Here is a 6187-nt window from a genome sequence, read left to right as displayed (position 1 = left end):
GAGCTCAGTGATAATTCTGTGCTTCATTAGATGGTTTTGTCGGACTTTCGACGTGGTGTAAAAACAGTCACTAAAGGATGAAAGCCGACCGAGGAGCCTTGCCCTCTTAGGTTCTTCTAACTGGCAATTGACGTTGAGGCGACTAGTCACGTTAGTATCGCAGCTGTTCTTAGTCGAGATCGTCGTAATCAAAGGGAAGGCGTCCGAATCATTCAATACCTCCAAGTAAGCTATGGTTGTGCGTTTCGCAAAGTGCCAATGAAGTTTGTAACTGAAAGCGTAGTCGTGCCATTTCGGAGCTGAACAACACTTTGAGCAATGGTGACTTCCCGATCAAGCAATAACGTCCGGGTACTTTTGGCGACGCCCCTAACTGACTGCTCCCATGGACACTCAACAAACACGAAGATACTACTGCGAGGTGGCAACGTGACGCAATCATCAACTACGCCTAAGGACACGCCACGATGTTCGTTATCGATGTCGGAATCTGGAGAAACACAGTTAGCAAAACTGATGAACAAATCACGCGGATTAATTATCGCTCTATATTTTCGGAGAAAATCCATGCCCAAAATGACCGACCGAGAACAATTGGGCAGTACAAGGAATCACGCTACAAAAGCCGACGCACAATTCTCAAGCCTGTCGGTGCACCTTCCTATAGGAAATAGGAGGTGTTTTCCAGCGGTGATTAGTTGAGGGCCGTCCCACGTTGTCAGCTTCTTGTGTCGACGGGGGGCCAATGAAGCACTCATCACCGAGTAATCAGCTCCCGTGTCGACAAGCGCAGTCACGGGATAACAGTCGAGGGAAGCGTTAATGGAAGCGGACGTTTTGTTGACGGTTTCAGAAACAGGCTTTAACGGTACGTCGTAAGGCAGCGGCGGAAGGTATTTGTCGGTTCGCGTGACAGCGGCCTCACCTCTGGAGGTCGCCGTTTTCAGTTTTCCTGGCGTGGGCTGCTGCCACTGACACCAGCGGACCCAAAGGTGGGTTGGGCGCGATGCGTTGACGTGGACGGACGAGATGAAGGTGACCATGACTGTCGTGGCGGGACAGGAGCGTGATGGCTACCTTCCAAGTGATCCGCGATTTCTTACGGGCGCTCACTATAGCGGGGACAACAGGCATTTGCGCGGAATCCACGTAGGCCTATTCGTCGGTAGTAACAGTCATGGTACATGTGTCCAACTTCGCCACAATGGTAGCACAAAGAACGATTGTCGGGTGCACGCCAGATGGTGGACTTCCGCGGGCCAGGATGAAAATCGGCTCGAGAAGGCGGGCGATATGCTGGACTTGGAAAGCGTCTGGGGGTCCCAGTAGGTGGATGAGTGAAATGTGCTGTCGACGGCGTAGAGACACGTGGGGCATCCGCGTAGGAAAACGTGGGAGGTTCGACTTGCTATGGCGGTGTCGAATGAACGAAGTGCCTGATTTTGTTACGAACGACGTCCGTAAGAGCAGCGCTACTTGGAGGGAACGCTGCATGAGATTTCCGAAGTTCCTCGCGTACAAGCTGCCGTACGAGTTCTGTGAGGACTTCTCTGTTATCACCTCCTGGTACAAGCGAGCACGCAGCGGGCATGGCCGTCTGACACTCCTATTGCGACAACCGCTGCCGAAGCATGCACTCCATATTTGTGGCCTCACGTATGAACTCTGACACAGTCGTAGGAGTGTTGCGCACAAGGCCCGCGAAAAGTTGCTCTTTTACGCCTCGTATTACCAGGCGCACCTTCTGTCTTCTGGCATGTGGCGGTCAGCACGTCGAAACAATTGCGACATCTCTTCGACAAATATGGCGACGCTCTCGTTTGGCATTTGCAACCTCGAAGGAAGTGCCTGCTCCGCTCTCTCTTTCCGTTCGGGGTTACAGAACGCTTCGCGAAGCTGCCGATAGAATTCCTGCCGACTGCGAATGAAGTTTCGTGGTTCGTTACCACAGTCTTGCCGCGTCTAAAGGGGAGATGTACACGTTCTTCAGCTTACGGCGATTGTCCCAGTCGTAGATGGCAGTGACCCGGTCGAAATTGTCAAGCCAGTCTTCGACATCTTCACCTGCATCACCGTGGAATGGGTTGGGTGTGCGAGGCGTGTTGATGACACAGGGTACGCTAGCAAATGGTTCATGCTAGGTTTGGGTTGCGGACGTAGCAAACATTGTCCTCCCGGAGCTTGCCAATGGGTCGTGCTGTGCTGGTAGTCCTTGAAGGCAGCGGCTGCTTCGATGGATATCAGCAGACCCTGGTGCACTGGCGGTGGCTGCTTCTGGTTCAAGACCAGCAGGCATAAGACGTTCAGTACAGTACCCAGCACGTCCACCAGTCTGTCGCGAGAGGAAAAGATAGACATGAACTCGAAGTGCAAGACTGTTTACTCAGCCACAGCAGCCATTCACTTCTTCGCCCTCCCCTACTGCCACCAACAGAGCGTTAATATATATATATATATATATATATATATATATATATATATATATATATATATATATATATATAAGGGAAAGAAGTGTATACTTAAGGGCTCGTTTTTGTGTGTTTTTGACACAACATTGATGAGATATAACAGACAGTAATGCCAAGGAATGTACAGGGGAAGTTATTAGAACCAATGTAATGTAAACAAGAAGAAAGAAAAGTGGGTGAAAGAATAACCAGCCGTGAGCAGGAATCGAACCTACGGCCTCCGAATAACGCGTTCGATGCTCTAACTACTGAGCTATCACAGCGGCCTTCCCTCCATCCACGTTTTTTAGGGGGTTTATATGTGAATTTAGAAGTAGGAGTGTCAGTCAGCGCCATATATGAGCCAAGCGACGAGTGTGAAACACTCTTTTTTATGCGCATGTGTGGCATCACGTAGCACGTGAACTTATTACGAGTGGGCAGCTTATTACGAGCGGGCGGCTGGTTATTTTTTCACCCACTTTTTTTTCTTCTTATTTACATCCCATTAGTTCTAATAACTTCCCCTGCACATTCCTTGGCATTACCGTCTGTTAGATCTCATCAATGTTGTGTCAAAAACACGGAAAAACGAGCCCTTGGGTATACACTTCTTTCCCTTATTCATTAACGAGGGTCTCATACTGGCAGACTTGGTGTCATTAGGTTGTATACGAGGGACTATTAATCTGCGGCCCGCTTGTAATAAGTTCACGTGCTTCGTGACGCCACACATGCGCATAAAAATGAGTGTTTCACACTCGTCGCTTGCCTCATAGATGGCGCTGACTGACACTCGTGCATCTAAATTCACATATAAACCCCCAAAAAAGTGGATGGAGGGAAGGCCGCTGTGATAGCTCAGTGGTGAGAGCTTCGAACGCGTTATTCGAAGGTCGTAGGTTCGATTCCTTCTCACGGCTGGTTATTTTTTCTCCCACTTTTCTTTCTTCTTATTTACATTTCGTTGGTTCTAATATTATATATATATATATATATATATATATATATATATATATATAAAAGAAGGGAAAGAAGTGTATACCTAAGGGCTCGTTTTGCCGTGTTTTAACACAATATTAATGAGATATAACAGACAGTAATGTCAAGGAATGTACCGGGGAAGTTATTAAAACCAATGGAATGTAAAATAAGAAGAAAGAAAAAGTGGATGAAAAAATTACCAACTGTGAGCAGGAATCGAACCTACGAAGGTCGTAGGTTCGATTCCTGCTCACAGTTGGTAATTTTTTCATCCACTTTTTCTTTCTTCTTATTTTACATTCCATTGGTTTTAATAACTTCCCCGGTACATTCCTTGACATTACTGTCTGTTATATCTCATTAATATTGTGTTAAAACACGGCAAAACGAGCCCTTAGGTATACACTTCTTTCCCTTCTTTCATTGAACGAGGGTCTCGTACTGGCAGACTTGGTGTGTTTAGGTTGTATAAGAGGGACAATCAATCAGCTGCCCGCTCATAATAAGTTCACGTGCTACGTGACGCCAAAACATGCGCATAAGAGTGTTTCACACTCGTTGTTTGGCTTATAGATGGCGCTGACTGTCGCTCCTACTTCTAAATTCACAGATAAACCCAAAAAAAAGTGGATGGAGGGAGGGCCGCTGTGATAGCTCAGTGGTTAGAGCATCGAACGCGTAATTCGAAGGTCGTAGGTTCGATTCCTGCTCACAGTTGGTAATTTTTTCATCCACTTTTTCTTTCTTCTTATTTTACATTCCATTGGTTTTAATAACTTCCCCGGTACATTCCTTGACATTACTGTCTGTTATATCTCATATATATATATATATATATATATATATATATATATATATATATATATATATATATATATATTTATATATATATATATATATTGCAACGAGGACGGTTACGTAAAAACACAGGTTATTATTCAAGAAGCGTTAGCGGCAACAAGCTGGTACAGGCAGGAACCCGGCAAGCACGAGCCACACATGGATGCCAACGTCTTTTTCCACACTGGCACTGGGCTGGCGCCCCTATGCTCCGGTACAATTGCTCCCCGCGCAGAAAGGAGCCAACCTGGCGACCCAGGGAAATGACACGACAAGGGGGTCATAGCATGGTTTGAGGCGTGATACGTGTACTGTTTCAAGCCCACGCAGCGTTGGTCCGAAGGTGGATCAATGGGCTCAACTTCATAGTTGACAGGAGATGTTTATCGCACCACACAGTAGGGGCCATGGTATTTCGACGAAAGCTTCGGGGAAAGACCGGGAGGGGTAGACGGGACCCAGAGCCAAACCAGCATTCCTTGGTTATAGTGGACACTAGACGCAGAGGCATCGTGGTCAGTTTTCTGGCGTCATTGGTCTTGTGCGGTAAATGAGCGAGCGAGTTGACGACACTCTTCGGCATAAGCAGCTGCTTCGGAAAGAGGCGTTGCTTCGGAAACATTAGGCCGGTAAGGGAGAATGGTGTCCATGGAGCATGATGGCTCACGTCCGTACAGGAGGAAGAAAGGAGAAAAGCCAGTGTTTGTTTGTGGCGCAGAGTTGTACGCGTACGTGACAAAAGGGAGCACTTGGTCCCAATTAGTGTGGTCGTCAGAGGCGTACATGGCAAGCATATCTCCAAGGGTACGATTAAAGTGTTCTGTCATGTCACTGGTTTGAGGATGGTATAACCCGTTGTTCCTAACAGAACCTAACATGGAATTTATGACATGCGTTTCATGTAACAACATGACTACATGCCACGCTGATGATGCGCTCGCGGCCGTTTCGCTAGCGTCACGTATACAGAATTCGGTATTACGGTACGTTAATGGATGACAAAGGCATGCGACTGGTGAAAACATTATAATCATGAGATGCGTGTCATGTAACAACATGACTACATGCCACAGTCAAGGCACCGATACATTCAGACGTGAAGCGGTGCACGTGCTCGCCAGCGTTCCTTTTGTCGCGTCACGCCAGCGTTGCCACGCCAGGCGCCGGTCTTGCCATATACTCGCAGGCGCGCGCAAGCACGTTCGCTGTCTCTCCGTACGAAAAGATGAAGACGCAGTGTGAGCTATCTGCATTAGTCACGTTAGATATTGCAAAAGCCTACGATAGTGTGGAACACAGTACAATAATTTCAAGATTATTGGACTGAGGTGCCCAAGTACATTATATCTTGGGTTCAGGAGTTTCTCTTTGAGAGACAATTCTTTTGTTGCCACGAGGGAATTACTTCTGCCTCATATAAGCAAACAAGAGGTGTTCCGCAAGGATCAGTCCTGTCACCTCATTTAATATCTTATTTTCATCCATTCCCGTTCATAAAAATGTTCCTTTTTACGTCTACGCCGATGATATTGATTTTTTTCGTCATCCAGACATATCAATAGTTTTTATCGAATCGTACAGTCATATTTGAGTGAGCTTGAGGCATGGCTTGGCGGGCTGTCTTTTTCACTTAATGTTAGCAAATGTGCTCTGCTTGCATTCCCTCTATCCGTTCCCGTATTTCTTTCACTGCATTATCGAAATGATCCATTTCCACAAGTAACAGCACTAAAATATCTTGGCAATGTTTTTGTGGACAATTTAGGTTGCCAGCAACAAATAGAATCAAACACCCTTAAAGCAGAAAGCGCCCTAGAATCGGTACGCCGGTTTTGCAATAAGAATTCACGGATGCGCAGGGATACGTTATTTATGATATACAAACTTTACATACGCCCAATTCTGGAGTTTGG

The 6187-nt window shown here is 46.6% G+C and overlaps 1 non-coding gene across 1 annotated transcript; it reads left to right on the top strand.

The window, feature by feature from the left end:
* Positions 1-4078: 4078 nt before the first annotated feature.
* Positions 4079-4151, top strand: TRNAT-CGU (transfer RNA threonine (anticodon CGU)). The gene has a single exon. It is a non-coding gene; the product is annotated as a tRNA-Thr (tRNA).
* Positions 4152-6187: the final 2036 nt, after the last annotated feature.

The sequence above is a fragment of the Rhipicephalus microplus genome, chromosome 4, assembly GCF_043290135.1.
Source record: "Rhipicephalus microplus isolate Deutch F79 chromosome 4, USDA_Rmic, whole genome shotgun sequence".
Lineage (NCBI taxonomy): Eukaryota > Metazoa > Arthropoda > Arachnida > Ixodida > Ixodidae > Rhipicephalus > Rhipicephalus microplus.
This window is presented reverse-complemented; position numbering and strand designations above follow the sequence as displayed.